This window comes from Eumetopias jubatus, unplaced genomic scaffold (assembly GCF_037043125.1).
Source record: "Eumetopias jubatus isolate StellerSeaLion01/CBP00866 unplaced genomic scaffold, mEumJub1_p1.0 scaffold_4, whole genome shotgun sequence".
Classification (NCBI taxonomy): domain Eukaryota; kingdom Metazoa; phylum Chordata; class Mammalia; order Carnivora; family Otariidae; genus Eumetopias; species Eumetopias jubatus.
In genome coordinates, this window is record NW_028274810.1 from 161,311,682 (window position 1) to 161,339,206 (window position 27,525).

Consider the following 27,525-nt stretch of genomic DNA (forward strand, 5'->3'; position numbering starts at 1 on the left):
CAGATCCAGTCACCAACTTAAAGACAATATACCTGTGTGGGTCACTTACTATAGAGATATATGAATATTAGAGAAAATATTTTAAAACAATTTAAGGCAGCAGGCTTTTGAGTCCATGTTCTGACCTTCCCCACTGTGGACTGGCTTTTTGAAAGTGAGATGAATGAAGCCGGTTTGCCCTTCTTGAATCCCTTCTTGCACCTACCTTGGTTGTTTGGATTTCGCTTGACTCCGTCATTTTGGCTACATTTATGCAAGGCGGTAAGCCCCAGCCTCTGCGATTTCTTTGTCTTTCTCTGGTCTGTAGCACACAATACCGGCACTGGGTCTTAGAAAGTGTATTTAGGAACCTTTTGAGGTATGAGAACTTTCACAGTTTCTGGGATCTAAGCAACCAGGAACAATTCCCCACTGTTTTCAGCTAAGACAAACAGGAAAAAAAAAAAAAAAGAATCAGAGGGAGGAGAAGAAAACCCTGGTCTCTGATAAATAACCTTTCCATATGAAGTGCACATCAGTCTGACATAAGTAATTAGCTGTCAGGTGCAGGGCTTTGCTGTCAGAGGCCAATTTTCAGATTAGTGTTAATTGCAGGGGGGCCTGATAACCTTGGCTCCCACCCCCTCACCCCTTCAGTGGGTTCCCTTCCCCAGCTTGCTGCCAGTTTGACTGGAGCGCGGAGTAATGGAGCCGGCAGGGTGGAATCAATTACTGGCCAGTGAAGATTTTCCCACAGGTCTGCGCTTGGGAAAGGAGGGCTCTTCCTGCTGCCTAGACAGCTGGCCTGGCTGTCCACCGGGTTGGGAGCCTGCAGAAGCCGAGGGTGGGGCTGTGCTTGGTGACCCACTGCGGACAGCCCGTACATCACTGACAGGATTTGGCAGGGGCGCCCTTGCTGCTTCTTCTTGTCCTCTCTCCCCGTTTTCCGCCTGTACTGACTCCTGGTTTCTCCCTACATCGTGTTGTCCAAATGAAAGCACAGACAGACAAAATCCAAATCCAATTTGTTTGTGGGTCTCAATTTGAGAGGAAAAAGAGACATGAAGATGGCGTGGCACCATTATAGCCTAACACTTGGACGTACGTGCTCCTTGTTTGATTTTTTTTTAATTTGAAATTTTTATTTATTAGGGTTGTGCTCTGTATGATTTTGGTTCAGTTGTGATCACCACATATAATTCATGATGGCACCTGGATTTTATTGTCACTTCTGAAGTTTCACCCCATTTCAGGCTTTAGTCAACAGACACATTTTGAAAATCCATTCCCCACCTCCGCCCCTGAGGTTTTCTGCTCGGCAATAATAATAAAGTCTACATAAAGATGTTTTGCTCTCAATTACCTACTATGGTTTATACCTTTGTCTGAAATTTTGAGCAAGAATAACCATTTGAATGCTGGCAAACTATGCCTTATCTTTTTCCTTCTACTTATGGTTTTTTATTATGCGGGTTAATCAACCAAATAATCCAACACTGTTTTATCAGTACTATTGACTTTTTGAAAGCAAAGAATTCATATTAGATAATGTGCCAAAAATCCACTTGCCAATGATGTAAACATTCCAAAGAAGTTTTGGTGTTTGAAAGATGCGTTTAACAATTCAACTTTCCATAAAAAGGCATTAAAACAAGACAAGTGCCCTGGAAGAGGGATGTAGAAACGTGCCAAATTATACAAAATCAAAATATTTACACATGAAAATATTTTCTTAATAACCTCCTACTTATTTTTCGTTTTGTTGTTTTTCTTTTCCTTTTACGAAACTAACGTCCAGGCTTAATTCTTTCTGTGTGTGTGTGTGTGTGTGTGTGTGTGTGTTATGTAAAACTTATGTGGATTTTAGAGGGAGTTTAGCTGTATAATTAAAATAGTCTTGGGACTCCTGTGTGGCTCAGTCAGTTAAGCGTCTGCCTTCAGCTCAGGTCATGATCCCTGGGTCCTGGGATCGAGTCCCGCATTGGGCTCCTTGCTCAGCGGGGAGCCTGCTTCTCCCTCTGCTTGTGCTCTCTCTCTCTCTCTCTCTCTCTGACAAATAAATGAAATCTTAAAAAAAAAATAGTCTTTGGTGACTATGACTCAGTTTAAAATTTAAAAAGACGTGGACATTACAGTTCAAACAGGTCCATACCCACTGCGTGACAAGTTTCAGATACTAGGCCTCAAAGGTCTCTTGGAAACATAACATTTGGAGTGAGAAATACAAATCTGAGATCCACCTGGCCATACTTTGTGTAATCATGGGAGGACTCTCCTTTTTCCCCTCCTCTCTGCCCTAGAGGAAGGCTAGAGGCAGGGGCATAGGAGGTAGAGACAGGAATCACAAATCCTCTCTCCTATTCTCTACTTGGGGCTGGGGGGCAGCATGTGATTTCTTTCAAACCACACCTGTGACAATGTTAAAGGATTCTAAATTCCACAATGACTGGTTTGCGACCCAAGTCCTATTGTGAGTGTCATGGTTATCCTCTATGGAATCTTGAATCCCTGGTCACTGAAATTTAAAATAGTGTCAATACTCACTTTTTAAGGCCACTACCAAATTATTCTGCCAATATTTCTAGCATGGAGCAGTCTTGTATTAATTAGGGCACAGTAGTTCTCTGATGCGATTCACTAATCTAATTTCTGCGTCTAGAGCATTCACCAAGTTTGTCTTACGATTTTGTTGGCTGGAAAAATATTACTGTCTTTATTTTGAAGAATGGAGATAAAAGGCTGGGCTAAGGGGCTGCTCCGCTGTGCTGTTGTGGTGTCCTGACCCATCTACAAGAGCATTTATCACATTCTAAGTTCTTTTTCTTCTATGCCTCTGGTCTGTAAGGTCCTCAAGACCAGGGATTTCCTATTTTATTTTTACTTTCAAAATCTAGTACATAGAAGGCAATCAGTAAATGTTTGGCAAATTTTAAAAACAGAGGGAGGGAAGAATGGAGAGTGAAGACAAAATGACATTGAAAGGCAGAACTCACCTGCTCAACAATTATGGCATGTTACAATGCGTAGACCAAGTCATCACAAAGATTGAGTTTATTAATGGTCTTTGTACTCCTAGCATTGCCATTAGACATAGAATTTAAGCTTAGCTCAGAGAGATCCATCACAGATGCAGTGATTAAAAAAAAAAAAAACAATAAAGATGGGGCAGCTGGGTGGCTCAGTTGGTTGAGCTTCTGACTCTTGGTTTCGGCTCAGGTCATGATCTTGTGGGTCATAGAATCGAGCCCTGTGTCAGGCTCTGTGCTCACAGGGAGTCCACTTGAGATTCTCTTCCTCTGTCCCTCCCCCTGGCTGCACGCTCTCTCTCTTTTTCTAAAAATAAATAAATAAATCTTTAAGAAGACAACAATAACAACAAAACAATGAAGTTAACCATCAATTATATAATTAATTATGATTTGTTTCTATGACTTTGCAAGACTTCTCCTATAAATGTAATGGATAAAAACTGTTGCATGAACCTGAGAATCAAGAAATGTCACATTTATTTTTATAAATACATTAAATGACGTTTAGCCCTCAACAATCTAGTTGGACATACCTCCAGTTTCAGTTATTGTTTCAGGGTTCTCAATTCCTCTCTCCTGAGATCATACAAGTTTCTTAGAGCTTATACAAGCCAGGGAAGAAACAGGGAAGAGACTCCAGTCTGTAGCTTAACATGTTTGCTGAAGAAAAGTTCATTACTGAAGCCCCTTCATCTTCTCAAAGGAAGGTGACTCCTCTAGTGTGGGGCCAACTAAGAGTCTCAGATATTAACCACAGCCCCCAAAGCCAGGGAGCTCAGTGTTGGGTTCCCAGACATTCATCCACTCTATCAGAGGTGCTGCCCCTCCTGGGGGCACTGTTTGAGGTGGGCCCAGAGTCCATCAAACTATCCATTGGACAACTTTTCCTCTAAATTTCGAATGATGGTGTGATATTGGGGGACATTTCCCTTCCCTCCATTCCTGGGATGGGGATCAAGAGCTATTACCTCCAGGGCTCTTCTTTCAATAAGGAAGAAGGAGAAATTAACTTTCATTCACACATTAAAAAAAAAAATCCTTTGACATGCCAAGTACTTCAAACTTTGATTCAGATGATATGGTCCTGCACAGAGAGAAGCTAAGTGAAGGAAAGAGCTGATCTCCAGAAATACTGAGTAATTTTGATAACTTGGAAGCATTTTGAAGCAGAAACTGTTTCCAGTGGAGATTTATGTGGGTCATTTACAGTGTGGCCATTCAGCGCTGTGAACTCATCTACCTACAAGGGAAATATTTTTACAAATATTAAATTGACGCATCTCGATTTCCCTCTTTGCATTTCCCACTATCTGATAGCTTCCCAACCCTTTAGAAACCAAGCCAGGAAGGTAGATTAGGTGAATCCTCAACCCACACACTTTACAACCAAGAGGAAAGGAGGATTGTTCTAGGTTCTTCTATTAGGTTATCCAGAGAAACAAAAATGATCTGTTATAATCTATCTATTATCTATCTATCTATCTATCTATCTATCTATCTATCTATCTATCTATCTATCTATCATAAGGAATCGGCTCACACAATTATGGAGGCTTTAAGCCCCAGAATCTGCAAGGTGAGGCAGCAAGTGGGAGACCCAGGAGAGACAGTGGTTTAGTTCTAGTCCAAATCTGAAGGACCGAGAACCAGGAGAGCAGATGGTGTAGTCCCAGTTTGAAAGCCAGCAGCCTCAAGACCCAGGAAGAGTCAATGTTACAGTTCAAGTTCAAGCAGGAATACACCTGGGGTTCCAGTCCAAAAGCTGTAAGGCAGGAAGAATTCACTCTTACTTGGGAGAATTGGCCTTTTTGTTCTATGCAGGCCTTCAATGGATTAGATGAGGCCACCCGCTTTAAGTGCGGTTCTTGGCACCCATGTGCATCTTTTCAAACCATACTTAGTCTCCAAGTAAAGACAATACCATCATAACTCTGCCTAACATGACACAACTATCCTACGTACAACTGAAAATGTACCAACTTCTTCCTCAAAAGAGGTGGTAAAGTCCTTGAGTGATGTTTATTCTTCTCTTTAATATCCCATAACTTAAATACTATGACATAAAGTTGACGATACTTAAATACTATAATATAAAGTTAATACATCTTATGTTACATGGTAGGGGATAAAAGAGAGAGAAAAACCCCCAAAGATATTATTCATAACAACACAAGAAGGAAATACCCATGCAACCCAGTCCTCAATTTTGTAACTGGCCACAAAGCTGTAGCTGGTATTTACAACTATCTTCTTCTACTACCCATTCTATATTCTCTGCCTTCAGTAAGCACCTCAGTTAATCATAATTCTTTACGTGGTAGAATGACTCAAACCTTTATTCCTAAAGGCTCTAGGCCATTAGTAGTCCTGTGTGGATTGGATTATTATAGTTTTCCATTGACCTTAATCACAGGGCATGACAATACTAAGAGATTTCCCAGGAGATCTCTTGTATTCTAGACACATACTCTTCCTTTCCTCCAGTGTGTGGAATAGTGCTCCAATTTCCCCTTGGTGGTCAGGATCAATCACCCCAGCAGCACAGTGACTCCCTTCTTTGCCTGTTGTTCAGAGGCATGCAGAGTGCAAAGTGGTAGACAGCAGTCTTCACTTCCAGTTCAATAAAATCATTGCTCTGTTTCCTGGTGAAAGCCTTCTTCTCTTAGAACTAAAACTCTTAGGCCAGCAGAGCATAAGATTGTGGGAACAGGTAGCAAACATTTTGCTGGTGGGTCACTAGGGTAAGAGTAAGTGATACAACTGCCATTTCCACCCCTTTGTTCTTGGACACATGAACCCTGGCAATGGGACAGAACAGTATATTGGATGCTAATTCTGAGCATACCCTGCTGGGGAACCTTGCCCCAGGCCTGGAAGTTATTACCACCTAACAGGTGCTATGACTGAGACTTCAGAAGGCTGGTCCATTGTTCTGTCGGGTTAGATGCTGACAGGTGGGGAACATGATAAGAACAATGAATTCCATGAGCTTGGGCCATTGCCTCAATTCATTTCCTATGAAGTGGGTTCCTTGATCAGAAGTGATACTGGGTGGAATACCATAATGGTTGGTAAAGCATTTTGTAGGTCTACAGATGGTAGTTTTGGCAGAAGCATTGTGTGCAGGGAAGACAAATCCATATCTGGAATGTCTATTCCAGAAGGAACAAAATATTACCCTTCCATGACAGAGGTGGTCCAGTATAATCAACCTGCCACCAGCTAGCTGGCTGATCACCCCAGGGAATGGTGTCACATCAAGGACTTGGTGTTGGTCTCTGCTGCTAGCAAATTGGGCAGTCAGCAGTAGCTACAGCCAGACCAGCCTTGATGACAGAAGTCCATGCAGCGGAGCCATTGTATAACTTCCATCCCTTTCACCACGGCCACTTTGTTCATGAGCCCACTGGGCAATGACAGGAAGGTTGGGGAAAGAGGCTAACTGATATACACAGAATGTGTCATCCTGTCCACTTTATTATTGAAATTCTCCTCTACTGAGGTCACCATTAATGAAAATTCACATGGGACACAAACATCTTCATGTTTTGTTTGTTTTTTTCTTCATCCCGAGAGGTCTGTCCACATACCTCTTCCTCAAATTTCCTTGTCACAGATTTTCCACTCATGCTCCTTCCAAGTCTCTGACCATCCCCAGCCAAAGCATTGGCCACAGCCCACCAATCAGTATGTAACATCTGGTCATTTCTCCTTCCAAGCAAAGTGAACACCCGGGTGCACTGCTTGAAGTTCTGCCCACTGGGAGAATTTACTTTCACCACTGTCCTTCAAGGACGTCCCAGCAAAGGGCTGTGGCGCTATGGCAATCCACTTTTGGGTGGTGCCTACATATTACGCAGAATCATCTGTAAATTGGGCTGAGTCTTTTCTTCTGTCACTTCCCTGTGAACTGAATCCCCTATGAAACCACAGGTATAGGCTGGGAGAGAGAAGATAGTGTAACAGGAGTGGGGACTTAGGTATTTGAGCCACTTCATGTAACTTACTTGTGCTTTGCGGGCCTGCCCAGGCCATATATATATATATATCACTTCCATTTGATGATCAAGTGCTGCTGTGCGTGCCCAACTTTATGGCTTAATGGGTTAGATAACACCCACTTCATGATGAGCCGCTCAGGTTGCCTGGTAACCTTGCAGCCCATGGTTAAGTGTTCAGTCTCTATGTAGGCCCAGTAGCAGGCCAAGACCTGTTTCTCAAAAGAAGACTAATTATCTGTAGATGATGGCGGGGCTTTGCTGCAAAATCCTAAGGGCCTGCACCGAATTTCCTATGGGGGCCACCAAAGGCCCTACACAGCATCCCTATCTGCCACGGCCACTTGGTTCGGCTGGATCCTATGGCCCATGTAGCAGAGCAGCTGGTGCCGCAGTGCAGACCTTTTAGTGCCTTCCCTTGTTCTGGGCCCCACTCAAAACTAGCAGCCTTTTGGGTCACCCAGTAGATGGGCTGGAGTAAAACAACCAAATGAGGAAGATGGCCTACTAGGTGATTGTAAGATGGGCTCCATACAACAACTTATCCTTCATCTTAGAAGGGGTATCTTGACATGCCCCACACCACTGGACCCCTAGGAATTTCACCGAGGTAGAAGGCATCTGAACTTTTGTCTAATTTAATTCCCACCCTTTGACATGCAAATGTCTCTCCAAGAAGTCTAGCGTAGTTGTTACTACTTGCTCACTAGGTCCAATCAGCATAATTTCATCCATGTAGTGAACCAGTGTGGTATCCTGTGGAAAGGCAAGGCAATCAAGATCCCTGTGAACTAAATTATGGTATAGGGCTGGAGAGTTGATATACTCCTGAGGTAGGACGGTGAAGGTGTATTGCTGGCCTCGCCAGCTGAAAGCAAACTGCTTCTTGTGGGCCTTACAGACAGGTATGGAGAAAAAGACAATTGCCACCTCCATAGCTGCATACTAGAAAGTTTTTTAATGCGTTGATTTGCTCAAGTAGCTAAACCACATCCATTATAGCAGCTGCAGTTGGAGTCATCACCTGGTTAAGCTTATGATAATCAGTTGTTACTGTCCATGATCCATCCATCTTCTGCATAGGTCAGTGGGTGAGTTGAATGGGGATGTGGTGGGAGTCACTGCCTCTGTGTCTTTCAGATCCTTGCTGGCGGCACTAATCTCTATAATCCTTCCAGGAGTGTGGTGGTAGCTTTTGGTTTACTGTTTTCTTAGGTAGAGGCAGTTCTAACGGCTTCTGCTTGGCATTTCCCACAGTCCTCTTCACAGGTCAGGGGGCCAGTGTGGGGATTCTGCTAGCTGCCAAGTAAGTCTATTCCAGTTATATATTCCAGAACTCAGGAAATGACCCAGGATGGCTTCGGGGACCCACCGGGTCCACTGTGAGACAGACTCCATTGATCGTCTGACCTCCCTAAGCTTTTATTCTGACCAATAGACCATAGCAACATTTTGGGTCTCCTGGAACACTGTAAAGTTCAGAGCCAGCGTTCAGTAGTTTCTGGAAGTTCTGATTATTTCCTTTCCCTCAATGCACAGTAACCCTGGTAAAAGGCCATAGATCCCTTTGGGGAAGGCTGGGAGAAACATTAACGGTGTACATTTTTAGCAGTAGATTGGGGTCCTTTTTTAAGGGACCCTGACCTCTCCTTCATTCAAGGGACTTTGCATCTACATACTGGCTGCAAGTCTGGGGATTGATTGAGGGGCTGTGACTCTCTGTTTTTTTGATTCAGGTTAGACTTTTGTTTACTTGACCTAGAACTTTTCTGCTTTTCCAGATCAAGTTAAGATTTAGTAGGCTTCTGTGTGAGTCAAGGTTCTCCAGAGAAACAGAACTGATCAGGCAGTGTGGTTAGAATGTGCAGTACACCCTGGAGCTGCCCTTGGCTCGCACAGGACATGGATGTTGAGAGTCAGTGAGGCTACACCAGGCCTGCTATGAGAGGGTGAGGTGGCCTTGCAGCAAAGACTGGGTGGGGCTAGCGGCTGCAGGGCTCGAAGACCAGATGGAGGATGGGGCAGAAACTCAGAGGGGTCAATCACCAGTGAAAGCCAAGGGGAGGCCAAGTCAGCAGGGAGGGGGCCCCACACTCTGACTGAGCTGACAAAGAATAGACTGCAAGTTTATCAGCTGCAGGATGTTAGCAACAGACACCAGCTGAATGCTCAGGAACCACTCAAGCCAAAGATTCCCCGGCGGAGTTCAGAAGAGCCACTCTGCAGCTGGTCCAGAGAACAGCAGGCCAGTCCTAAGACCCAGTCATCCTGCTTCTGTGAGGTCATTGGGCCACTCGGAACACCGAGCTTGCCCTTCTGGAGAGGAGCGAGGGAGGAGAAATAGAAAGGGAGAGACTGAACATCTCCTGAAGACCTGTTTAAGTGCATGGCGTGGGATTAAAAGTTTAAAACAGAGATTTACTTACTGTCTCTCACTTCTTGGCTGATAGATCAGGCCAAATTAAATCAAATGCAGAGCAAAAAATGAACTAATTTTCTCTGCATAACTGAGTTGAGTGTGAGTACATCTGTGGTCCCTCTACGCCTATGATCGTTTTCTCTCAGTCCCTTCCATCCTCTAAGCTGGGATCAGGCACAGATACTGTGGTTGGAGAACGCAGAATCACTGCTGTGGGGATAAGGCCTCTGTTTGCTCATTTGTAAATGACAGCGGGGGTTGAGATGTTCTCTGTTTGTGCCAAGCCCCCCAAATTCCATAACTAAATAAGAAAAGGAAAACATGCTCATGGTACCCTATGGACTACGCTAGCACTTTTCAAATCTTTCCACCACAGTTTTCTAGTGGCAGAGAAGAGAAAGTTTGCACCTCCCAGGGTGGTGGTGGGTATGGCTTAAAGCATCCCACTGCAGGTGGGACAGTTCCGTATAGTCCTGGGCTTTATCTTTAAAAAATGCCCATAAATTTCATAATATGTTTCAGAATATATCTATGTTTGTTTTAATATAAAAACAATGCTTTAACTTACTTACCGTTGACTAAAACTGATGGACTGGAAGAGATTCTATGTTTCTTTTATGGCTTGAAGTACTCCCTACAATGCGGCTCCTACCCTGAGAAGCCCAGGATGGGCTTTACTTAGGCTGGCATCCTTTCCAGTAGAGAAGTTCAAATCCTAGACTTAGTAACCAGAAAGAAAATCCCACCTGCCTGCCCAATGAGGGCTTCAGCTTCCTCACATGAAATAGAGTGTCCTAATCAAAACCACAGAGATATCACCTCACACCCATCAGCATGACCACTATCAAAAAACCCCTCCAAAACAGAAAATTGGGGTGCCTGGGTAGCTCAGTCAGTTAAGCGTCCGACTCTTAATCTCAGCTCAGGTCTTGATCTCAGGGTCGTGAGTTCACGCCGAGTTGGGTGCCACGCTGGGCATGGAACCTGCTTAAAAAAAAAAAAAGAACAAGAAATAACAAGTGTTGATGAGGATGTGGAAAAGTTGGAATCCTCGTGCACTATTAGTGAGAGTATAAGATGCTGCAAACACTGTGGAAAATAGTATGGAGGTTCCACAAAAAAAATTAAAAATAGAATTACCATAAGATCCAGCAATCCCATTTCTGGCTATATATCCAGAAGAACTCAAAGCAGGATCTCAAAGAGATATTTACACACCTATGTTTATCACGGCATTATTCACAATAGCCAAGAGGTAGAAATAACCCAAATGCCCATTGATATATGATTGGATAAAGAATATGTAGTGTGTGTGTGTGTGTGTATATATATGTATATGTATATATATATATGTGTATATATATATATATAAAACAATGGAATGTTATATAGCCTTAAAAAAGATGGCCATCCTGTCACATGCTACAACATGGTTGGACATTATGCTAAGTGAAATAAGTCAGTCACAAAAGGGCAAATACTAAATGATTCCAATTACATGAGGTATCTAAAATAGTCAAAATCATAGAAAGAGAAGGAAGAAAGGCAGTTACCAAGGGCTATTTGGGGGGTCGGGGTGGGGATTAGTGTTTAGTGGGTTTTGGTGTCACAAATGATGAAATATTCTGGAAACCTGTTGCACTACAATGTGAATACACTTAACACTACTGAACTGTATACTTAAAAATAGTTAAGAGGGTAAATTTAAGTTATGTGTTTTTTACCACAGGGGAGGGAAAAGTGTCTTTCTTTAAGTGGTAGGGTTACCTTTGAAAAAGAACAAGCATGAGCAGAAGTCCTGGCCTACCAAATGACAAGGTGGAGTTTTCTCACGCCCAAACCTGTTTTCCTTCCCGGCAAACTGCCCCCCCCCCCCGCATCCTCATGAAGCCAGAGGACATGGTCTTCATCCCTTCGAATACTGTTAGCTCTCCAAAGGTTAGAAAGTATGTGTGTGTTGGCAAGGGAGGCTGGGTTAATGACTTGTGGAAATTTGCTGCCAATTTTGCTCTTGCATTTCACATTTTCCAATTCCTTATTTTTGTTGATCAAATTCCCATCACTTTAAAAGGTACTGAGGATGAATAAGAATGTATATAATTTTTCAGAATGATTTTAGGTAGTGTCAGTGCCTTTACTAAGGACGTTAGGGAATAAATGGGTGTATGCATCTGTGCGTGCGCGTGCACACACACACACACACACACCCTGACCCTCATATGCACTCTCATATGCCCTTACACCGCCCCAGTTGCACCCCACAGCAAACATGATGAATTCACATCCTGGGGGGGGGGGTTGTGTACCACCAACAAACTCCCACCGGAGGAAACAATTTCAATTCAATCAGAGGCCTCCTGCGGTTGGAGTTTACAAGGAGTGCTGCCAAATCCCACTCTCTTGGCGGACAAACTGTGCAGACTTCAAGCCTGTTGGGAGGGTGAGGCGAGTTTCTTACTTTCAAAAGAGGGTCGATCCAAGATGTTTGTATTATTTCAACAATGTTTTTCCTATGGAGCCAGGGGTTGGTGGGGTGGGGGTGGGAAGTTCTTTCCTTGTTCCTGATATTTTCCAGAGATCAAAATTAAAACACAATGCGCTAAGATTAATCAGCAAGGCTTCAGAAGAATTGCATGTACTTTTGATTTCTCTAACAACCCACACAACACGTCTTTAACCTTTAATTATGTGCAGAGGTACACAACGGAGCAGGGGGGTTTAGACCTCAGCACAGAGATCAGCTTCCTAATCCTCCCGCGTTTTTAGCAGATATTTTGTAGGCTCCTCCATACCAGTAAATGTTTTTCCTTCAGCCATTTGCCTCTGGTTCTCTACCAGACACAGTCCTGGGGAGTTAACAAAAGTCATTGCGTACTCTTTGAGAAGTTCTATGGGAGATTCACAACATGGACCCACACACACTTATGAGACATTTAAGTAGTCATGCATCCTTTTACTTAACTCAAGCAGCAAGTATTAGGCTCTGCTCTGGCCCGGGCACCGAGCCTCGGGCGAGGCACAGTGGATTACACCAGCAAATGGCGCCAGCAGCGAGCTTCCAGGCTGGAGGGGGAGAAGTAGGAGCGCGAAGGGCCGATGCGCGGCGGCAGGAGCTGGTTGTGCCTGTTAGGCTTTCTTCGGTAGCCAGGAACAGAGTGCCCCTCCAGTGTCTCATGTCAGGACCATAGGAATCCCACAGAGCAGGGCCAGCTTTCCCTGCCAGCCTCTGGGAAGTGGAGACACTGTGTAAATGTGGGGAAGAGGGCAGGATCCCCGAGAGCTTGCATAACCTCTCCACGCAGCTACAGCTGTTGGGGTGACTCAGTTCCTGTGTGCTTCTCCCACGTCTGCTCCGTAATCTCACGCTCCTCGTGTATCTTTTCTCTACCTCATGGCTCCTACTTACTCATCAAGGCCTCTTACCAATGACTTCCCAACTGCCTCAGGAGATCTAAATACTGTCTTCTCTCTTGTCTTCCAGCTTCTTCCCCTCATACCAAGTACCCAATCCGATGTTTCAATTGAGAGGATGCCATAGTCTAGTAAAGTTATTTTATTTCTATCACCTTATCAATCTCTACACTCGTATAGACCACCTAGAGATTGAATCTCCTTGGTCTGATGCTTCTGTGGTCTTGTTCGCTATGGCCAATGGGCAGGGCATCTGGCATGTCAAGCTTTGTGTGAGAGGCACCCAGGGAAACTCCCTCTAGGGGGCTCCCGGGCAGACAATCAGACGGGACTATTGTCAAGGCAATCACTGTGGACAAGGGATAAACACACAGGGTTCTGAGAACACAGAGGAGGACAACCAACTGAGCCAGCAGGCTCTAAAAAGACTTTACAGAGGAGGTTACCTTTAAGCAGAGCTTGAGGGAAGAGAGGAAGGTTCTCCAGAGGAGGCTCCTGGGGTGATGGGGATAGAGGTAGAATAACAGGATCCCAGACAGAGGAAACTTCAGTGTAAAGGTCACCAAGAGGGCTGTGTGTGTGTGGGGGGGGGGGGGGGGGTATGGTGTTATTATAGTTGTTGGATTATTTTGATTCAGTTTTAACTCAAGCTGGGAATCTCTTGTGAAATTAGTAACCTTGATTTATTATGGTACTGACACCTTTGGATTTATTCCTACCTATTATTCTGTAATTTCCATTTTAAGTCAATTTGGACATTTTCAGATATAATGGGGGAAAAAATCTGACTGTACTTTGTCTTTGTCCTTACCCTCATTTTGAAATGTGCCATCTTTTACTAGAAAACACCCTGGAACAAAACAAAGGTTATGACAAGCCATGATATAACTGGGGGAAATGCTGGGGTTAGTGTCCCTGGATATGTATGGCATTAAGAAATTAACTTGTAGGAGCGCCTGGGTGGCTCAGTCAGTTAAGCGGGTGACTCAGTCGGTTAAGCGTCTGCCTTCGGCTCAGGTCATGATCCCAGGGTCCTGGGGTCGAGCCCCACATTATCCCTGAGTTGAGCCCCACACTCAGCAGGGAGTCTGCTTGTCCCTCTGCCCCTTCCCATGCTTGTGCTCTCTCTCTCAAATAAATAAAATCTTAAAAAGAAATTACCTTGTAGTGTAGAAGTGAAAGACTTGGATGTTTGGTTTTGAAAGCGCGAACATTAAGCTTTTATTTTTATCAAAGTTATACATATGCATAGTTGAAAAGTCACCTAGATCTGCAAGGTTTGTTAAGTGAACACCAGCCCTCCCCCCCTCCCCCCTGCCCCTTCCACAAAGGCAGCCACTGCTCTCTTCCAGCCTCGACTTTCCGTGCTTGTCCCCCCATGTCCAAGTCACGTGACGGCAGAGCTACACCTCGATTCTCCCTTCAGTCTGAGGTATTATATGTGAACTTCCTATTACAGAAGATGAGAATTTAGTTCCCTTTTCTCCTCTCTACCCCATCCCACCCAGAAACACGTCCTATTGCCCTGGGGCACACCTCTTGAAATGGATATATTGCAATACAGTGACCCTGTATACCGTTCATAGTGCGAGCCTTTGAGATGAACTGTGATTACTTTTCAATAGAATTTCCTGTTTTCCCGGGTTGACAAATAGCTCATTTTTCTCCTTTGCTTCGTTTTTAATTTGCGGGGAATGGCTTTAGGAGTGCAACCCCAGAATCTCCATCATTTGTCTAGTTGCCTCCTAAAAATGTTCATTCACATTAGGTATTCTATGGAGTTCAGCTTCTCAAAGAAGTTTCTCCTGGACCTGATCTGTTCCCATCTGGACAGTGCCCTCTGTGTTTGGTACACAGTGATCACCTAGATCTCCTTCCTTCCAGAATCTTCGTTGCCTCTCTACACTGGGGCTCCTATTTCCTGACTGCTGTTTCTTCCTCTTCCTCATGTCTGCTCTCTTGCTTTGCTACAGCACATTTTCTAGTAGCTTCCAGAGAAAGGATGAGTGGGAGGTAAATTTTAGTGTTGTATTAGTCAGCTCGGGCTGCCCCAACAAAATACCACAGCCTGGCAGGCTTAAACAATAAAAATTTATTTCTCACAGTTTTGGAGGCTGCAAGTCTCATATCAAGGTGCCAGTCAATTCTGTTCCCGCTGAGAGTTCTCTTCCTGGTGTGTAGATAGCTGCCTTCTTGCTGTGTCCTCATATGCCTTTCCTCCTTGGGTGTGCAGAGTGCAAAGGAACTCTCCGGTGTCTCTTCTCATAAGGACACTAATCCTATCAGATAAGCGCCCCACCCTTTGACCTCATTTTGTCTTAATTACTTCCTTAGCGACCCCCTCTTCAAATATAGCTACTTTGGGAGTTAGGGCTTCAACATATAAATTTAAGTGTGGGAGGTATGATGGGTATATTTTTAAAAATCTGTATTCTATGTTCACATTTGGTTATTTGACGAGGTGGGAAGTAATTTAGAAGCCATCAATGTTTGAGGTTGCTCACGTGGTTGCTGTTGAGATGTCTGAAGTCATTCTGATTTGTGATCATTAGTACATGAACTATTCTTTCTCTTTTCTCTCTCTCACTCTCTTTCCCATTTGTAATATCCTTGTCTTCAGGCTAAATTTAAGTATGATATGCCTGTATGTGGGTTTCTTTTCATTCATTGTGCTGGACCCTTAGCAGAGCCTTTCTATCTAGAAACACGGGTAAAATTTTTTTTAATTCCTTTTTTTTTTAAAGATTTTAGTTATTTATTAGAGAGAGCACAAGCAGGGGGAGTAGCAGGCAGAGGGAGAGGGAAGGGAGAAGCAGACTCCGTGCTGAGCAGGCAGCCAGATGCGGGGCTCCATCCCAGGACCCTGGGATCATGCATGACCTGAGCTGAAGGCAGACGCTTAACCAACCGAGCCACCCAGGCGCCCCTCTTTGATAGTTTTCTATTTTCTATTTTTGGTGTTCTAGTCTAGAACTTCTGTTTTTCACATTATACCTCCTGAGTTGATCTTCTAATTGTCTACTTTTTTTCCTCTATTTTCCATTTCTTGATATTTTTGCACTACTGTCTGGGAGATTTGCACACTTTATCTCTTAAACTTTCTGTGGGGTTTTTCATTTTGCATTAAAAATTTTTTTAAAGCACACTTTTTAAAGCTTCTTTTTTATCATTCCCTTCCTGTTTCACAAATGTGATACCTTATTTTTTAATTCTTAGATTTATTTCATTGAAATGTAGTTGACATACAATATTATATTAGTTTCACGTCTACAACATTCTGATTCGACATTTATATACATTATGAAATGATCACCACGATAAGTCGTTATCATCTGTCACCATACAAAGTTATTAAAATATTATTGCTTATATTCCCTATGCTGTACTTTACATCCCATGACTTACTTGTTTTTCAGAAGATTTTCAGGATAATTTTTAAAGGTTGTTTCTGGTTTGTTTCCCTCTCTCCTTTTTTACTTTTCCCCCTTCCCATATGTTCATCTGTTTCCTTTCTTACATTCCACATATGATAGAGAACAAACTGAGGGTTGATGGAGGGAGGCGGGTGGGGGATGGGCTAGAAGGGGGATGGGTCTTAAGGAGGCACTTGTGATGAGCACTGGGTGTTGTATGGAAGTGATGAGTCACTGAATTCCACTCCTGCAACCAATATTGATTGCACTGGATGTTAAGTAACAAAATTTAAATACACAAGTAAAAGTTGTTTCTGAAACTTTTCTATAATCTTGAATTGCTTTATTATTATTACGAAATTTTTTAACTATAGTCTTGAATTGCTTTAAGTAATTGTTTTTCTGTTTGCAGACTCTCTGAAAGGATCTAGCCCTGGGTCCCCTTCCCTGCTTCCTTCTAGGGTTTGCAGACCACACTTTTAAACAGCTGACCTCATCACTGGTGATTTTAAGGAGGGAAATTTTAGTAGGATGAGGGGGCAGAAGGAAGCAAGGGGGCAGGGGAATGAGGACGAAATGGGAAGATGAAGGAGCGAAGGAAAGCAAGGCAGGTCTTTTAGGACACTTGTCTACAGCTGACAGAAATTGGCAACTAACATTATATAATTTCTAATTACAAATTATAACTGTTTATGAGCAAATAGCTCCATTTAGAACAGAGTATAAAGAAGAAGATACAATCTGCTATCTGCATGAAATCCAGCTATGAGTTAACCTTGCCTGCTCTAACTCTACCTTCATCTCAGACACAGAGTAAACAACCTTCCTGTGCCTTACAGGCATTCAGATATGCTGTGTGCGTTCTTGGCTCACTCTGAGTACTTTCCTTTTCTTTTTCATAAAGGAGCCTCTGTGTTTGGCTATATGATCTATGTCATGAAAAATTAGAAAGGAAAACTGCTCTGTGCTTGCTCTTTACATGCGATCTCACTTAGTCCTTATACAACTCTATGGGGTAAGTCTTATTACGTTTTCTTTTCTTTTTTTAAAAAACAAGGGAACTGAAACTCAGAGAGGTCAAATTAATTAAGATCATACAGCGAGTTGGTGCCATAACCAAGTGCGAAGCAGATCTGTTAGTCACAGGCACTTAATGCTCCTCCAGCGCATCTTCCTCCACACAGCTGGAAGGGATAAACTAGAACCGTCCCTATATGTTTATGTCCCTAATCCTTTTACCTCTTAGTTTTCCCCAGTCTCTTCTAAACTCTTCTGCTTTGAAACTTGATTTTATCTAGAAACTAAAGTTAAGTTGCTTAACCATAACCTTTAACCGTGTCAGGTAGGTTTTTAATATAGTGTTTTTCAAGCTGACGGTCATAACCCATTGGAGGGTAGTGACATAAATATAAAGGGTTGAAACTACATTTCAAAAACGACAAAATAGGGGCGTCTGGGTGGCTCAGTTGGTTAAGCGACTGCCTTTGGCTCAGGTCATGATCCTGGAGTCCCAGGATCGAGTCCCGCATCAGGCTCCCTGCTCAACAGGGAGTCTGCGTCTCCCTCTGACCCTCCCCTATCTCATGCTCTCTCTCTCTCAAATAAATGAATAAAATCTTTAAAAAAATCAAAAAGGATAAAGTAGGTAAATATTCTTACTCCTATAAATGTTTATATGCATATTCATTGCATGTAGAAAGGAATAAGCACTGTTATATGTGTATTTGTATAGTGGGTCATGAGGTAGAACGTTCTTCCTATTCTGGGTCATGGTCAGAAAAGGATTCCTGATTTATTACATGTTGTCTTTGATAAATAGTCTGAGCCATTTTTTAGCATATAACATTTTAAAACATATTTTAAACAAAATATAAAATTTGCGTGGGATGAAAAAACATCATGACCCACCCCCTGCCACCCTATATAGCCTTTTTTGTTGCCCATTCTGTCCATAAACATTTTATATTTAGCCATACCAAATTAACTTTACCAATCAACTTATTCACTTATATCGTATATCTAATAGAATGCACTCATTCTAAGTGCATAGCTTGATGTGTTTTTTATAGATTTTTTAACCACTCTCATAAATCAGTACATACAGCACTTCCATCATCCTAAGAAGTTCCCTTTTTCCCCCTACCCCTCAATCCCAGCTCCCGCAACCACTGAACTGCTTTCTATAACAATGAGGTAGTCTCGCTCTTTCTAACATTTCACATATATAACATACATAATCTTTGTGTCTGATTTTGTTCACTTAGCAAAATGCCTTTGAGACAATGTTCTTTTTTTAAAAAAGATTTATTTATTTATTATTTTAGAGAGAAAGAGACAGCGTGGTGGGGGAGGAACAGGGGGAAGGGAGGGAGAGAATCTCAAGCAGACTGCATGCCCAGCAGGGAGGCCGATGTGGGGCTCAATCTCAGGATGCTGAGATCATGACCTGAGCCGAAATCAAAAGTCCAACGCTTAACTGACTGAGACACCCAGGTATCCTGAGATGACAGGGTTCTTATATATATCTGTAGGCCATTCTTTTCATTGATGAGTAGTATTCTGTTGCATGAATATAGCACAACTTGTTTGTTTCTCCATCAGAAGGTCAGTGTTTGGTTTGTCTCCAGTTTTTGGTTATTATTAATGAACTGCTATGAACATTTGGGTAACTGTGTGATCATTTGCTGGAGGGGTGGTTAAATACCTCAGGGTGTAATTGCTACAGCGTATGATACATTCACATTTAACTATATAAGAAATTGGCAATCTGTTTTTCAAAGTGGTTATACTATCACAACGCTGAGCATTCTAGCTGCTCCATATCCTTGGTTGTGTCAAAATTCTAAATTTTAGCTATTCTAATAGCTGTATAGTGGTTGCTCATTGTGGTTTTAATTTGCATTTCTCTGACTACTAAGAATGTTGAGCATCTTTTCATGTACTTATTGGCCATTTGTTTATTTCGTTTTGTGAAGTGTCTGTTCAAATCTTTTGCCCTTCTTTTGTCTAGGGTATTTTGCCTTTTTGTTATTGAGTTGAGTTTTTATATTCTGAACAGAAATTCTTTGTTAGATACATGCATTGCAAATATTTCCTTATGGTCTTTGGTTGTCGATTCATTTTCTTGATGGCACATTTTGAAGAAATAACGTTTTGAACTTTAATGAAGACAATTGTGTGAATTTTTATGGTTAGTGTCTTTTGTATCCTCAGAAATCTTTTTTTTTAAATTGAGATATAGTTGACACACAATGTTACATTAGTTTCAGGTGTACAACACAGTGATTGGACAACTCTACAGTATACTATGCTCACCACAAGCTTAGCTACCACCTGTCGCCATATGAACACTATTCAAATACCATTGACTATATTCCCAAAGCTGTACCTTTTATCTCCGTATGTATTCTCAGAAATCTTGCCTATCCCAAGATCATGAAGGTTTTCTTGTATGCTTTTTTTTCTTTGACATTTTATAATTTTAGATACTACATTTAGGTCTCTGACCCATTTCAAGTTAATTTTTATATTTGACAAGGGTTATGAATTGATATACTTGCCCCCCGCCAATAAAGATATGTTCCAGAAAAATTCACTGCAAAGACTGTCTCTATCTCCATTGAATTACTTGTGCACCTTTGTCAAAAATCAATTGACCATATATATGTGGATCTATTTCTGGACTTTCTTTTCTATTTCAGGGATCTATATGTCTATCCTTACACTAATACCACACTATCCTGATTATTGTAGATTTAGAGTAAGGTTTCAAATCAGGTAGTATAAATTCCTAATTTTGTTGTTCTTTTTAAAATTTGTTTTGAACATTCTAGGTAGGATCTTTCCATTTCTATATAAATTTTACAATCTATTTGTCAATTTCTACTAAAAACTTGCTAGGATTCTAGTTAGGATAATTGACCTCAAGTCAATTAAGGGAAAATTGATATTTTATCCATATCGATTATTCAGTTCATGAACAGGGTATATCTCTTGATTAGTTTAGTACTCTCTCGTAGAAATATTTTCTGGTTTTCTGAATACAAATATTGTACAATACAAATATAGTGTACAGTAAAAATATTGTACTCACAAATGTACTAGATTTATCCCTAAATATCTCATTTTTTTCTTTACACTATTTTAGATAGTAACTTTAAAATTTTTCACTTCCTATTTTCAAAATAGACTTTATATTTTAGGGAACTTTTAAGTTTACAGCAAAATTGAGGGGAAGGTATGGAGATTTCCCATACATCTCATACCCCTACATTTGCTCAGCTTCCCTCACTATCAAAATCCAGTACCAGAGTGATAGTGTTGTTACAACAATAAACCTACACCATCATTACATCATTATCACCTCCCCCCCAGGCAATAGTTTACCTTATGTTTCACTCTTGGTGCTATACATTCTATAGGTTTTGACAAGTGTACAGTGATATATATTCACCATCATTGTATCATACAGAATAGCTAAAAATCCTTTGACCTTTCCTTATTTATTCCTGCCTCACTCCCTGGCAACCACAGATCTTTTTACTGTCTCCATAGTTTTGCCTTTTCCAAAAGGTCATGTAGTTGGAATCATATCAGCCATGTAGCCTTTCCTTTGTTTGGATATATGAAGTTAGGTTTCCTCCATATCTCTTCATGGCCTGATATTTCATTTCTTTTTAGTGTTGGATAATATTCCATTGTTTGAATGTGCCACAGTTTATCTACCTATTCATCTACTGAAGAACCTCTAAGTTGCTTCCATGTTTTCACAATTATCAATAAGGCTGCTATAAATATCCATGTGCAGGTTTTTGCGTAGGGATAAGTTTTCAACTTATTTAGGTAATACCAAGGTGTGTAATAGCTGGATCTTATGAGTATATTTAGTTCTGTAAGAAACAGCCCAGTTGTCTTCCGAAGTGGCTGTACCATTCCACATTCTACCAGCAGTGAATGAGAGTTCCAGTTGTTCCTCATTCTCATGAGCATTTGGTATTATTGGTGTTTTGGATTTTGGCCATTTTAATAGGTATGTAGTGGTAACTCATTGTTATTTTATTTTGCAATTCCCTAATGACATAGGATATTGAATATCTTTTTATATGCTTATTTGTCATCTATAGATCTTCTTTGGTGAGGTGTCCAGGTTTTGCCCATTTAAAAAAAAATCTCATTGTTCATTTTCTTATTATTGAGTTTTAAGTGTTCTTTACTCTTTTTGATAACAGTCTTCTATCATATATGTGCTCTGTAAATATTTTCTCCTAGTTTGTGGTTTGTTTTCTCATTCTCTTTAGAGTGCTTTTTTAATAGCAAAAGTTTTAAATTTTGATGAAGTCCAGCTTATCAGTTTTTCCTCAATGGATCATGCAATTGTTTTGTTTTGTTTTGTTTTTCTGCTAGTAAATAAAAATGCAATTGATTTAATATTGACTTTGTATCTTGTTATACTCATTTTTTAGTTCTTCTAAAATTTCTTTTATTAGTGATTTTTAAATAAACTCAGGGTTCTATACAACCACAATCATGTTATATAAAAATAGAGACAGTTTTCATTCTTCCTTTACAACTTGTATGCCTTTGATTTTTTTTTTCTTACCTTGTTGCACTGGCTAAAACCTATATTACAATATTGAGTGGAAATGGTGAAAGCAGCTATCTTTGCATTGTTCTGAATCTAAAAGAAAGGCATTCAGTCTTTCACTATAAAATATGATATTAGCTCTAGATTTTTGATAGACACCTGTATCAGGCTAAGGAAGTTCCCTTCTCTTCTAATTTTTTTGCGATTTTCTTTTTTATCATGAATGGGTATTGAATTTTTTCAAGTGATTATATTGTTTATCTCTCTTAGTTTGTTAATACAGTGGATCATACAGACTGATTTCCAAATGTCAAAGTATCCTGGAATTCCTAAAAAAAAAAAAAATCCCACTTGGTCATGATGTATTATCCTTTTTCTATGTTGCTAGATTCAATTTGCTAATATTTTGCTAAGGATTGTTTTGTCTATATTCATGAGAATATTGGTCTATAACTTTCTGTGTGTGATATCAGTCTAGTTTTGGTGTCAGGGTAATTGTGAACTCATAAAATGAGCTGTACAATGTTGCTTTCTCTATTATTTTCTGAAAGAGTTTGTACACAATGGGTATTATTTCTTTCTTAGATGTTTGGTAGAATTCACTGGTGGAGCCATCTGGACCTGGAGATTTATTTTTAAGGAAATTCTGAGATATTAATCTAATTTATTTAATAGATAAAGAGCTTTCAGATTACCTATTTCTTCTTCAAGAAGCTGTGGTAGTTTGTGTCCTTCAAGGACTTTGTCTATTTCTTTTCTTTTCTTTTCTTTTTTTAAAGATTTTATTTAGTTTTTGACAGAGAGAGAGACAGCGAGAGAAGGAACACAGCAGGGGGAGTGGGAGAGGGAGAAGCAGGCTTCCCGCAGAGCAGGGAGCCCGATGCGGGACTCGATCCCAGGACCCTGGGATCATGACCCAAGCGGGAGGCAGACGTTTAACGACTGAGCCACCCAGGTGCCCCAAGACTTTGTCTATTTCATCTAAATTGTGAAATTTATGGATCTGACATTATTCATAATTTCTGATATTATTCTTTTAACGTCTACAGGATCTATTCACACTTCCATTCCTGACGTTGGTAATTTGTGTTATCACCCTTCTTTCCTTGTTTTCAATTTTATTGGTCATTTCAAATAATTTGCTTTTGATTTGATTGATTTTCTCTATTGCTTTTGTATTTTATATTTCATCTAATTAATAGATCCAGCTATTATGCTCCTTGGTATTATCTAAATAAGTTGAAAACTTATCTCTACACAAAAACCTGCACATGGATATTTATAGCAGCCTTATTGATAATTGTGAAAACATGGAAGCAACTTAGAGGTTCTTCAGTAGATGAATAGGTAGATAAACTGTGGTACATTCAAACAATGGAATATTATATTTACCTTTACTATTTCCATCCCCTACATGATTTGGATTTATTTGCTGTTTTTCAAATTTCTTACAGTGGAAATTTCAGTCATTGACTTGAAACTTTTCTCTTTTTCTAATGGAAGCATTTAATGCTATAAATTTTCTTCTTGGCACTGCTTTAGCTACATTCTGCACTTTTGATATGTTATATGGTCATTTTCGTCCATTTACAAAATATTTTAAAATTTTGCTTATGATTTTTTTTTCCTTTGACCCAGGAGTTATCTTGAAGTATGCTGCTTAATTTCTAAATATTTGGTAGCTTTTATATAGCTTTTTATTACTGATTTCTAACTTAATTCCATTTTGGTTGGAAAAATATTTTTTAACTTATTTATCACTGCTTTATTTCTCTTTTAAAATAATTTTGCTTGAGGGGCGCCTGGGTGGCTCAGTTGGTTAGGTGTCTTGACTCTTGATTTTGGCTCAGGTCATGATTTCAGGGTTGTGGGACTGAGTCCAGCATGGGGCTCTGCCCTCAGCAGGGAGTCTGCTTGAGATTCTCTCTCTCTCTCTCTCCCTCTCCCCTTCACCCTGCTTGTGCTGTCTCTCTAAAATAAATAAATATTTTAAAAAATGATTTTGCTTAATTCTTCTCTTTTTCTCTCTTAACCGGCTTGCTCTACTTCAGAATGTTTATGGCATAAAAAGACTGCCCCAGCCCTGGCTCTGTATGACCCCCCACGCCAGGACCCACCACCAGGTAATTGCTGGGACCCAGTTCTAAATTCCTGGGAGAGCATCTGATTGGATCAGCCTGGGTCAGGTCCAGCTCGCGGTGGCAGAGCAGTTGCTGGCACATGGAATGAACAGGGCAGGCTAGTCGATCTCTTTAGCAGGACTATGGATGAAAACAGCATAGAAAAGATGGCCCACGGTCTGGATAGCACTCCAAAAGTTCTAGTATATATATTCAACAGAAACATTCCTCAGATTTGAGAGTTGATGGGGGGAAAAAGTTTAGAATAAGATTGGAAACCAAACCTTCAAAGAGCATAACTCTCTCAATGGTTCCCTTAATGGTTAAGTTTGATTTCTCTTACTGGAGTACGCAGTGGTGTTACAGGGTCTGTTAAGAATAAGAATCATAGAATAAACATGGTGCATCTTCTTGAAGTGTCAGTTTTCTTAGAAGTTGTAGGAGGATTTTATATTTTTTTAAAAACATGAATGTATGATGGAGTAGACGGAAAACTGTCAAGATTTTTTTCAAAAGATTTTTTTTTTTAATTTTATTTATTTGACAGAGAGAGACACAGCGAGAGAGGGAACACAAGCAGAGGGGGAGTGGGAGAGGGAGAAGCAGGCTTCCCGCCGAGCAGGGAGCCCGGGATCATGGGATCATGACCTGAACCGAAGGCAGACACTTAACAACTGAGCCACCCAGGCGCCCCTCCAGGGTTTCTTGAGTCATAGGCACAGAAGAAAGGATTAACCTCAGCATACTTATTGCATACCTATGACATGGTGGGTTAAATATGTATTCTGAATATACTTTCTTTTTCTTTTACCTTGCTAAGATAAATGGGAAGGAAGTGAGGAAAACAGGGATAAATAGAGGTAAATAGAAATGGCAAAACTATTTCCAATTCTTAAAGAAGAAAGGATGCGGATGTGAGGAGAGAGTGAGATCGTGTTCAAGAAACAGTGCTTACTACTAGGCATGCTGGGTCTCTTGCAATCTGATTAGGCTGCCCATGGGAAATGGCTTGACAGCAAGGTGAGTAAACACAGACATCTCCTGGGTCCAGCTCATGTCCATGACTTCACCCATACTGTTAGTCCCTCCTCCTGCTCAAACTTGTAGCTGAGCAATCATTAAATTGGCAACAAAATACGAAGAGCAACTGGAAAATGAAATACGATTTTCTTTTTTTTTCAAATAATGTAAATATTTATCAGTTGCCTACTACTTTGTCATAGTGGTTTTTTACTGCTTACTTTTGTGACACAACTGTGACCATAAAATGGTTGACCAATATCACTTGGAACTTGTACATCATTAAATATTATGCCTTGTCACCATCCATCATATCATCCATGAATCATCCATATAGGAATCAAGTTGAAATAAGAATTTCTTATTAGCCTCAATTTTCTCTGGGGGGGAATAATGTAGATTAGTGCACAGATAAGAAGAAGGCCCAGATTACATGATGAATTTCGTTATGACATGTAGACTGCACAGTAGTATGGTGTAGTTGCTTTAGGTGTTTTCCTCTCCAGCTCTGAAGGCATCAATAGTTCCTGGAGTTTAAGAGACAATGAAGCTCTGTATAAAGGTGAGACCTCTGTGATACTGAAAGAGATGCATTCTAGACTATGGATCCTCATGAATAGCTAGCCTGTAAACACATGCTCTGCTTTGTCATTGATTCCTGATACTCTACCCTTAGGGCTGGGTTAACTTGATTCCTTGAATGCTGTTGAAGTGTAACCATCTCTGGAAGGGATATCAATTTTTCTTCATCACTGTGTGGTTGTGAAAACAGGAAGGAATGTGAAGCACCCCAGATGATCTTGGTTCTAGCACAGCTCTGCCATTGGATTTCTGTGACCGAGGGCACAGCACCTCTTTGTATTTCCATGACCTCATCTGTATATAAAGGGGCTGGCCTACGAGATCTCCAATGTTCCTTTCAGGTTCCACTTTCTATGAGTCTATATGGAAAGACTCTGTGGGCAAGAACATTTTTAGAATAGGGATCTGAGTGAGCAGGTTTCTGCCTTTAGGGTGAAAGGCCCAGAATGAAGAGGCAGGCGATCAATGCCAAATTTCCCTTGTATCATGTTTTTGTCAAGGAAAAACCGCTGGGGCTGTATGCCTGAATGGCCGTAACGGTAATAAAAACTATTGTTAGTCCCTATTCTGTACTCCTGCTATCTTGTTATCTTTTATCTCAAGTACGGTTGACCTTTGGACAAAAAAGGGTTAAGGATGCCAACCCCCTGTGTAACTGAAAATCTATGTGCAGCTTTGACTCCCCCCAAACTTATCTGCCTACTATTGACCGGAAGCTTTACTGATAACATAAGCAGTCAATTGACACATATTTTATACGTTATATGTATTACACACTGTATTCTTACAATAAAGTAAGCTAGAAAAAAGACAGTTTTGTTAAGAAAATCATAAGGAAGAGAAAATACATTTACAGCACTGTACTATATTTATTGAAAAAAATCCACTTACTATAAGTGGACCTGTGCAGTTCGAACCTACGTTGTTCAAGGGTCCACTGTACTTCTGACTCAGGAGAGCTGTTGAAGTGGGACCATGGCACACACATCTCTGAGTCGGTCTGCACTGCTACCAGAGTGCTAAGAGAATCAGCCAAGGCCCATCTGGCTCCATAGTGTGGTGGGACAGATGTGTTTATGATTATCCAGCCTCCTGGTCTTACCCCATCTCAAGAACTTACCGGGAAGAAAAGGTGACAACAGACCTTCATTGGGAGGAAAGCAAATTCAAGTACAAAGAGTTGAGATATTATGGGGTACCAAGGTGGAGATGTCCAGTAGGCAGTTGGAAATATGGGGCCAGGGCTGAAGAGAGATCTGGGTTTAGGAGCTATTTATGTACAGGGGGTGGTTGATGGCCATGACCTCCCAGCTTGCTTTTAAAAAACTTAATAATTATGCATTTGTATTTCCTATAATCTATAGCATAAATCAGATAATGTGATACAGAACTAGAAAAAAAATTTTTTAAGGATTTCTGTGTTTCAGAGCTCTAACGTGACTACTTCTTGTCAAGCGGTTAAGGATACGGTAAGGGCTGAAATTGGGGTTAGTGTTCTGGTGAGAGTAGGTTTGATCCTGTGTTCCTTGTATACTTCTCCACCTCTAAAATAGGGACAGTTTGGTCTCATTCTCCTTTCAATTGAGACAGTCAGTAGGAGGTTTGGGGGGGTCAGTTTTCAGGGTCTATGGCACGCAGGCGCAGGGGTGGGAGGCAAGCAGGATGTGGGGATGCAGGGACCTGATGCCAATTTCTCTCCTTTCCCCAGGAAGGTTAGTGTTGGGAATCCTCCATATTCCTGGCCTTTCCCAGCCGGCACCAGTGAGCTCCAGGGTCTCCCTGCAAAAAGGCTGGAGCTCTCTGACTAGAGGCATCCTGCTGACTTAGAGACACGCGGAGCTAATTAACTGGTAGTTTCTGCCACGACCTGCTGACCCCTTATAGGAACCACTCGCTGTAAAGATAAAATGACTTACTGGCTTTTTTTCCTTAGTGTCTCTGGTGCCTGTAACTTTTATAGTAATCATGAC

General features: G+C 41.1%; 1 pseudogene; it reads right to left on the bottom strand.

Annotated features, from left to right (window-relative positions):
- Positions 1-5,635: 5,635 nt before the first annotated feature.
- Positions 5,636-12,293, bottom strand: LOC114213712 (uncharacterized; annotated as a pseudogene).
- Positions 12,294-27,525: the final 15,232 nt, after the last annotated feature.